The following is a 9,919-nucleotide window of genomic DNA, read 5'->3' as shown; positions in this document are numbered from 1 at the left end:
CCCGCTATCCACGCTACTATTCCTAGAGACAACACTTATGCACAAAGGCCCTCACATTTCCTCTTCTTTACAACGAGTAGGTCCCCGACACCCTCGCGCTCGCCAACGTGGCATCAGCCGACATAGGGTGGTCACGCTGGCCGACTTGGGACCTCCATGCCTCACCTAGAGGTTGATGCTCACCTAGGGGTCGACGTGTGGCATCGGGCCTGTTGACACCGTTTTTTGCACGTGTCAAAATAATCGGAGTGGACCAATCGGCAAGGGGAAAGTTATTGAATACTTTGATAGCCAATGAGAGCCAGTTTGTAAAAATGGTTGCCGATAGTTGGTGATGATCGATGGAAAGGTTGATTTGGACTCGGGCGTTGCCGATGAGGTTGGAGGAGTTGGTGCCGATGAGACAGGGAGTATGCCGATGAAGGAAGACTTGACGACTACTGCCGATGAAACAGGGAGTATGCCGATGAAGGAAGACTTAAAGACTACTGCCGATGAAACAGGGAGTATGCCGATGAAGGAAGACTTGAAGACTACTGCCGACGAAGCAGGGAATATGCCGATGGGAAGGAGGACAGTGAGATTTCCATCGTAATTGAGGCGGACAGGGAAATAGATAGGAGTTGATTTCCTTTTCTATATTTGTTAGGTTATGATTCGTGTAAGAGTCACGTGTTTCCTTAGATATGGGATTGGTGTCCTAGTTGTGTTTGGTTGTGTCTCTTTAGATCAGGGTATAAATATGGAGTAAGGGGCAATGTAATAGACAATATCAATCAATATCAAAACCAACTTTTTACTCCTATTTGCATCTACTTACTTTTCGGCGACTTCGTCAATTTGCATATTTTTCCTTTTTACGAGTTCTCATTGATTCGGCGAGCTGCATCGTTTCAGTGCGACCTTCGGCGATTCTCGAGTTCCGTGTGAGCACCTCTTGGCCGTGACTTCCGGGCGTATCGCTGTTGTCAGGACCAAAGTGTTCGTGTCTTCATCCTTGTCGATTAGCAGGTCAAATCGACTGGCACGCTTTGGATATCGATTCGGGTATTAGCCCTTTGTGTTTGCAGATCACTTTTGCATCAACACATCTTTTGGCACGCTCGGTGGGACAAATCAATCAATATGTTCAATTCCGAGATCGATCCAGGGAACATCATCGCAGTATCAGAAGAAGATCTCAAGGAAGAACAGAGGCAGGCTATGGAGAAGGCTGTAGAAGAATACAAGCAGCTTTGTCTGAGATCGTTTAGCTTGAACAAGAGTGGACAAGTCATCCAGAAGCAAGATTTGCCATTGCCTCGGCAGGTTACCTTTGACTCCAATCCTGGTAAACTTCAAGAGATGGTTAATTCTGCAGTAAATCATGCTTTGATTAATCATTCCAATGTGCTGTCCAATACTGTTCATAATGCTGTGGTTCGAACTCTCAAAGAAGGACAAGCGGCACCACATTACGTTGGGCCTGCCTATCATCAACCAGAGCCGGCATCTGTCAAAACTCCATCGGCTCCTTCGGCCGTTGTGGGTACAGAAGCTACTTCCCCTCCAGTATTGGCAGGTTCACCTAATATTCAATCTACACCGATACAATCAGATCAGGTACTACCAGGAGGGCGAATTCAGCTTAATACAGATCTATCGGCATCAGCTATGTCAGGCCCTGTGTCTCAGAATAACCAGATTCCTACTAATTGGTGGGGATATGGCATGCCTCCAGAGTCGTCTGCTTTCAATCCTAGATTACCTCAAGTATTTGATGCAGCAGGAAGAGCGCCTATATCATCGGCCGTTTCGCCGATGGCTCAAGTGCCTCAATATGCCGCAACTACTTCTGTACAACCAACTCCAGGAGGTTTCCAGATGCCTATGATTCAAACATTCAATTCAAGTCCATCGGCGAGCGTACTGCCGATGCAGCAGAAAGCCCCTGCTATGAGTCAAACTGGGGTTCAGTTCATGCCTCAAACCAGTTATAATTATCCAACAATATCAGCAAATTACCAGCCATCGGTAAGTTTTGTGCCGATGAGTTCTAATAATGATTGGTCAGGACAGTTACCTGTTCAACATACAGTTCAGCGAAATCAGCAGGTTGCAGGGATTCAACAAGGTCATATGCAAGCTGGTTTCCAGAATCAAGCATCGGCAGCCCAGCCGATGAATCCTTTCCAACAGGTTAATGGACCACAAGTAGCGGCAAATATGCCGATTGCTGGAGATCGTGGGCCACAAAGATATGTGGAAGGATGTCAGCAGGCACCTCCTGTAGAAATTCAACCAGTTCGTCAGCAGGAGGCTGATGCTTTTTGGGCCGATAAGATAGCAGAGATTATGAAGGATCAGTTTGGAATAAAGCCCAAGGTCAATACTTATTCTTATCGGACTCCATACCCTCCTGCATACGATTTAATTCCTCTCCCAAATCGGTACAAGGTACCGGATTTCACTAAATTCTCTGGGCAAGATGATACATCAACAATGGAACATGTCAATCGCTTCATTATTCAATGTGGAGAGGCAGCTAACAGAGATGAATTAAGAGTTCGATTATTTTCATCATCTTTGTCTGGATCAGCATTTACATGGTTCATTTCATTGCCACCAAATTCTATTATTACTTGGGTTGATCTAGAAAAACAATTCCACAAGTATTTCTTTGCTGGAATCCATGAAAAGAAGCTTACCGATTTAGTAAAATTGAGACAGCGTAATGATGAATCGGTAGAGAGCTTTGTACAAAGGCTACGAGATGTAAAAAATAAGTGCTACAGCCTGGTGCTGGATGATCGGCAGCTTGCCGATTTAGCTTTCCAGGGGTTATTGCCACATCTTAAGGACAGATATGCTTCTCAGGAATTTGAAAGCCTCAGTCATCTTGTGCAAAGGATCTCTGATCAAGATACTAGGGTTTTTGAACCTAAAAAGAACTAGAGTAAAAAGGTATCATTTGTTGAAGAAGTAGGAGATTCTGACTCTGATGAAGAACCAGTTATCGGCTTAGCTGAGTGGGTTAAGAATAAAAAGCCGATATCATGTCCCTTTGGTCAAAAAGAGCCAGAAAAGTTTACCTTTGATATCACCAAGGCCGATAAAATATTTGATCTTCTGCTTCAAGAGGGCCAAATTAAGCTGTCACCTAATCACGTGATCCCATCGGCAGAAGAGTTGAAGAAGATTTTGTACTGCAAATGGCACAATGCAACTTCACACAGTACAAATGAGTGCAAGGTATTCAGGCAACAGTTACAATCGGCTATTGAATCTGGGAGAATTAAGTTTGGTACTTCCAAGACCCAGAAGCCGATGAAAATTGATCAACACCCTTTTCCAGCAAATATGTTGGATGCCAAAGGAAAGACCAAGGTATTGACGTCAGAGGCTGCTGAGAAAAACGCGTCAGTAGACCCCCAACATCGGATAACTACCGATGATGCAAAAAGTAAGGGTTTGCTAGGAGAAAGCAGTAGTTCCAAAAAACCTCCTCGACCTGGCATTGTGATTACTCATCGAAGGCAGCAGGAGGGTTGGCATCAACGTAATGACCGATATCGGCAACAGCAAGAAATGAGACGTCAGGAAGAGTGGAATCGACATAAAGATCATTGGAGATGTCCGTTCTTCATCCATTGCTGGGAAGAAGGTATTAAATTGCCAACTGTTGAAAATTGCCCTGAGTGTAATGGTTATTACGGAGTCAATCGTTCAGAAAGGAGGTTTCAACGTGGTAATCAGGGTTTTGTCTATCAACGAGCCGATCAGAGGCAGAGCATCAGTGCATGATCGGCTGGGGGGCAGACTTAGTGTACATGAGAGGCTTGGTAAACGCGCCGGATATTTTCCAAGGAATCAAGAGGAGCTTGAGGAGATGGCAAACGCAAGAGTTCCCGATGAGGAAATATTCTACAGGGACCCTAATATACGTCGCGTAGAACCAACTAGGACTTGTTATCAGCCGGTTTGGAAGACCAAGTTTCCTCGATGGTGCCCAGAGGGTCTGACAAAGACGCAGAGAAGGAGGATGCAACGTGAGCGTCAGGAGGATTTATACCAGGAGGAAAATTCCTCCAATGAAAGGCCTGGTCATCAGCAGTGGCAGGTAAAACACAAAAATAAGGGTCCATCGGCAGATGTTAATATGGTATTCATGTTGCCGATGGAGTTTCTGGCAATATCTGATAATGAGGAAGAAGTTGTTCTCTCTGATCAAGTGGCTCAGCTAACACTAGATCCAATGATGGCTGTTTTTGAGAAACCTACCGATGACGAGAGACAGCATCTTAAAGCTTTATTTGTGAAGGGCAGAGTTGATGGGCAGCCTGTGTCTAAGGTACTTATTGATGGAGGGGCTGCGATTAATATTATGCCTTACGTGATGTATCGGAAACTTGGTAGGGGAGAGCAAGACTTGACCAAAACCGATATGATGTTGAAAGATTTTGAAGGCAATGTGTCACCGGCTAAAGGGGCAGTGTGCGTTGAATTGACCATCGGCAGCAAAACCTTGCCAACGACGTTCTTTGTTATCAACGGCAAGGGTGCATATAATCTGCTTCTAGGGAGGGATTGGATTCATGCTAATTGTTGTGTTCCTTCTACAATGCATCAATGCCTCGTACAGTGGATTGGGGATAAGATTGAGGTCGTCCCTGGTGATTCTTCTTATATCATCGCATCGGCAGAATCAGATACTTATGAGCGAACTAAATGCATATCAGGAGAAGCTTGGGAAAAAGAGTTCCTTAGAGTTGCTGATTATGAAATTCCACCGATCCAAGCAGTCGGTTCTGAAGAGGAGTTTTAATGGATAGGTTTGCCGATGATGGAAAATTAGGCCAAGGGTTCACATCGGCAGATGATTTAGTAGAAGTAGATATCGGTGATGGTGATAGGTCGAGGCCTACTTTTATTAGTGCTAAGTTAGATTCTAAGTGTAAGCAGCGAATGACAGATTTGTTAAAAGAATATAAAGATTGTTTTGCTTGGGATTATACTGAGATGCCTGGGTTAGACCGATCGATAGTTGAACATCGGTTACCTATCAAATCTGGATTTCGGCCACATCAGCAGCCAGCGCGCCGATGCAACCCTAATGTACTTCCTGACATTAAGGCCGAAATAACTAAATTAATTGAAGCAAAGTTTATTCGGCAATGTCGATACGCAGAGTGGATCTCTAATGTGGTTCCTGTTTATAAGAAAAATGGAAAACTTCGTGTTTGTATTGATTTCAGGAATCTCAACAAAGCCACACCGATGGATGGCTATCCAATGCCGATTGCTGATTTGTTGATTGATGCTGCGGCTGGACATCAAATTATTAGCTTCATGGATGGTAATGCAGGTTACAATCAAATATTCATGGCTGAGGAGGATATTCCCAAGACTGCTTTCAGATGTCCAGGACATGTGGGGTTGTTCGAGTGGATAGTCATGACGTTTGGTTTGAAAAATGCCGGTGCTACTTATCAAAGGGCTATGAACTTTATTTTTCATGAGTACATCGGCACATTAGTGGAGATCTACATTGATGATGTAGTGATTAAGTCTGGAGATATCACAGCACATTTAGCCGATCTGCGAAAGATACTGGAGTGCACAAGGAGGCATGGATTGAAGATGAATCCTAATAAATGTGCATTCGGTGTATCGGCAGGACAATTCTTGGGTTTTATGGTGTATCAACGGGGCATTGAAATCAGTAGGAAGTCTATTGATGCAATTAACAAGGTGATTGCTCCTGCCAATAAGACTGAATTGCAATCTTTGATCGGTAAGATTAATTTCATTAGAAGATTCATATCTAATCTGTCGGGTAAGATCAAGGCTTTCAGCCCACTACTTAAATTAAAAGCTGATCAGGAATTTGTATGGGGAGTTGAACAGCAATTAGCCCTTGATGAAATTAAGAAATATTTATCAAATCCTCTAGTGCTAGTTCCACCTCAACATGGGAAGCCTTTCAGGTTATATTTGTCAGCTGATGATGCAGTTATCGGTTCAGCTCTTATTCAAGAATTTGAAGGGAAAGAACGTGTTATTTATTATTTGAGCAGAAGATTAGTGGATGCTGAGACGAGGTATTCGGCTATCAAAAAATTGTGTCTGTGCTTATACTTTTCTTGTGTTAAATTAAGGCATTATTTGTTATCTGCCGAATGTACGGTCATATGCAAAGACGATGTGGTCAAGTATATGCTGTCGATGCCGATATTAAGTGGTAGAATCGGCAAATGGATTTTAGCATTATCAGAATTTGAGCTACGCTACAAATCAACTAAGGCAGTTAAAGGGCAAGTGATGGCTGATTTTGTCACTCAGCATTGTAATACGGTGGATTCTCTAGGGGATTGCTCCCTGGACACTTTTCTTCGATGGGTCCACATGTGGTGAAGGAGCGGGTATCGGCATTGTGTTAATTTCACCTCAAGGAAAGAAGTATGAGTTTTCGTTGCCGATTGTTGCTACAGCGACAAATAATCAAGCTGAATACCAAGCCTTGATAAAGGGGTTAGAATTGCTGAAGGAGATACGTGCCGATGTTGTTGAAATCTTTGGCGATTCTATGCTAGTTATAAATCAATTAGCTGGAATTTATGAATGCCGAAGTGAAGCTTTGATTTCGTATTATGAAAGATGTTTGCAATTGTTGAAAGGATTTAGAGATTTTCGTCTTGAACATATCTCTCGATTGCATAATGAGGAAGCTAATCGACTAGCTCAGCATGCTTCAGGGTATCAGCCTATTCAGGAAGTGCTAACATCGGCAGTTGATACCGATGACTGGAGGAAAGAGATTGTCGATTATTTAAAGGATCCATGTAGAAAGGTTGAGAGACGTATAAGGTTCCAAGCTACCAAATATGTGCTCCTCGATGATGAATTATATTATCGAACTATAGATGGAATTTTACTCAGATGTGTTAGCAATGATGAATCGAAAAGCTTGATGGGTGAAATTCATGAAGGAGTATGTGGGGCACATCAATCGGCTTTTCAAGATGAAATGGATGATCAGAAGGAATGGGTACTATTGGCCGACTATTCTTGAAGATTGTTTTAAATATTTTAAGGGATGCCAGGGGTGTCAAAAGTTTGGTAATATTCAAAGAGCGCCTGCATCGGCTATGAATCCTATAATCAAACCATGGCCGTTCCTGGGGATGGGCTATTGATCTCATTGGTCAGATCTATCCGCCATCGAGTAAAGGACATAAATTTATTCTGGTTGCTACCGATTATTTCACAAAGTGGGTTGAGGCAATTCCTTTAAAGAAGGTGACATCGGTCAATATGATTGATTTTGTGAAAGAGCATATTGTTTACCGATTTGGTATTCCTCAGACTATCACTACCGATCAGGGTACTATGTTTACATCAGGAGAATTTGATGAGTTTGCTGTAGGTATGGGAATTAAAATTTTAAATTCTTCTCCATATTATGCTCAAGCTAATGGTCAAGCTGAGGCTTCTAACAAAGGGATCATCAAACTCATTAAGCGCAAAATTGAAGAAAATCCTAGGAGGTGGCATACAGTATTAAATGAAGCCTTGTGGTCATATCGGATGTCATGCCATGGTGCAACCAAAGTAACGCCTTATCAGTTAGTATATGGACACGATGCAGTGTTGCCTTGGGAAATTAAGGTTGGCTCTAGACGAATACGTTCTCAAAATCAGCTGACAGCCGATGAGTATAATACTCTTATGAAAGATGAGTTGGAAGATGTGGCGGGTCATCGGTTAAGGGCTTTAGTTAGTATTGAAGAAAATAAGAAAAGAGTAGCTAGATGGTATGACAAGAAGGTGAAAGTAAAAGAGTTTGCCGATGGAGATCTGGTCTGGAAATTGATTTTACCGATTGGGACTAAAAGTTCAAAGTTTGGAAAGTGGTCTCCTAATTGGGAAGGTCCATATCGGATAAATCAGTCTATTCCTGGTAATGCATATATTTTAGAAACCCTCGAAGGGGTTGTGTTTCCCAGAGCGTTAAATGGAAAATATTTAAAGAAATATTACCCTAGTATCTGGACAGATGCATAAAAGTATAAGTGCCGATAACAGTACTATCGGCTAAGAATTATGCAAGGGTATCAATGTCTCATAAAGTGCCGATACAATAAATAAGATTACACGTTCAGCAAGGATTGGATAGCTAATATCGCACGCAGGCGAATCTGGTCGGCTTCTTCCATTTCTTTGATATCGTCATCGGCAGCACCCTCCACAGGCTTGAGTTTCTTCTTCATGGCTAAAGCTTTGCGAGCTTGGATATCTCTTTCTTGCTGAAGGGCTTTGACGGCATTGGGTAGCTGGCTTTCTTCTTGTTGAGCATGAGTTAAGGCTGCATCAATTTCTTTCAATTCAGCCAATAGAGCTGCCTTCCTTGCCGATAGATCCAAGATTTTCTGCTTAAGTGCAGCACCCGAAGTCTGCAAGTTGACGATGCCCTTGTGCTTCTCATCAGCGACTTGTTTCAGTTGTAGCATCTCTCCTTTAAGTTGAGCTTGAGCTGCTCTATCGGCAATGCGCTGAGCAGCCCGTTGATATTGCAGTTGACGGCTTTCTAAGTGAGCTGCTGGGAAGAGTATTTCTTCAACATCGGCAGGGACCTGGCCACTGAATTGTTTTGAAAATTGCCTTTGCGGGGTCCTGAGTCATCTACCAGTTGGGCGGTACTTTGCTGTAGCAAGTTCAGGAGGGTTTCCAACTTGGATTTAGTTTCTGCCGATATTGTTCCCAGTGCAAGGGAAGAACTTGTCTCCTCTCCATCGTCGTCAGAAATGTCAATGGCAAAGGAAAATAGGCTGTTCGGGGAATCTTGTTCCTGAAAGAAAGACAAGGAGATCAATCAGTGGTAAGTATGAGTATTGTAAAATCAGATAGGTTGATCGGTTTACCTGTTTCAAGGCAATTTCCTGTGCTTGACTGGAGGAAGCAACCTGGAGTATGTCGTGTGGATCGGCTGAGCTTGCCGATGGGATATCCTCTGTGACTTCATCGGTGGTAGGCTCTTGAGGTATGATGACCGATGACATTGGGGCAGATGTAGGGATCGGCATAGACCTTTGTCGTTTTGGCTGTGCTTCAGTATCTGTTGAAGCTTTGCGCTTTGCTTGGACATCGGCAACGATTGGCTGGGGGGCATCGACACTTGTTGGTTGTGAAGCTTGGGCATCTGGTACGTTTGCCGATGTACCCAATTGTTGCTGTAAAACAAGTGTGAGATATGATATTTAACAGATAAAATGTAAAGTCAAGAAGCTACCTCTGAAGGAGTGGTGCTTGATATCGGCGGAATTGCCGATGATGATCCAGTAGCAGCTCTTACCCCCTGATGATTAAGGTTAATATAGTTTGTGATTGGCATAAGTGAAAATAAACAAGGTTGTTACCTTAAAGGCTTTGACCAAGGTTGTAGCAGCGGCCGATGGAGTAGCCCTGGATATAGCCAATTTGGACTTAGAAGTGATGGTCTTGGTACGAATCTTCTGGTGGGTCAAAGCGGCTAAGGTGGGAGCGTTGTAGCCGATCGGCGATGTTGGGGAAATAGGCCGGAGGTTGAAGGGTTTCCCACTTTTGCTCACCGATGGTGCTAGGTGGTTAACCTGTTACAAGGGAGTCAGTTATTGATGAATGAAAGGAAAAGCAGAAGGGAGTTCAAAGAAACTTACCGCAGTCGTCAGGGATGGCATATTCAGAATCGATCATGTGCCGATATGTGTGAGCAGAAGTCGCGAACAGTTGCTCTTTCCACTCTCGCCACCATTGCTTGTATGACTCGGTGATGAAAGATATTGGTGTCCAGGTGGATATATCAACATCTGTGGTATCGGCATCAGGAGAAAGTTGTACTACCTTGTTCCAGTCTGTTCCGCAGGTGATTGTTTCCCTGGGTTTGATCACATCGGCAAAGCAG

The 9,919-nt window shown here is 43.4% G+C and overlaps 1 long non-coding RNA gene across 2 annotated transcripts; it reads right to left on the bottom strand.

The window, feature by feature from the left end:
• Positions 1-8,665: 8,665 nt before the first annotated feature.
• LOC136473831 (uncharacterized) lies at positions 8,666-9,585 on the bottom strand. 2 transcript variants are annotated; one of them, XR_010762753.1, is made up of 4 exons: positions 9,396-9,585; positions 9,269-9,334; positions 8,901-9,209; positions 8,666-8,827 (listed from the first exon to the last, which is right to left on the bottom strand). It is a non-coding gene; the product is annotated as an uncharacterized lncRNA (long non-coding RNA). The 2 variants fall into 2 exon arrangements; XR_010762752.1 differs by lacking the exon at positions 9,396-9,585 and having other exon boundaries at positions 9,269-9,341.
• Between the last annotated feature and the right edge of the window lie 334 nt (positions 9,586-9,919).

This window comes from Miscanthus floridulus, chromosome 8 (genome assembly GCF_019320115.1).
Source record: "Miscanthus floridulus cultivar M001 chromosome 8, ASM1932011v1, whole genome shotgun sequence".
Taxonomy (NCBI): Eukaryota; Viridiplantae; Streptophyta; class Magnoliopsida; order Poales; family Poaceae; genus Miscanthus; species Miscanthus floridulus.
Note: the sequence above shows the minus strand (reverse complement) of the source record. Positions and strands in the feature narration are given on the sequence as shown.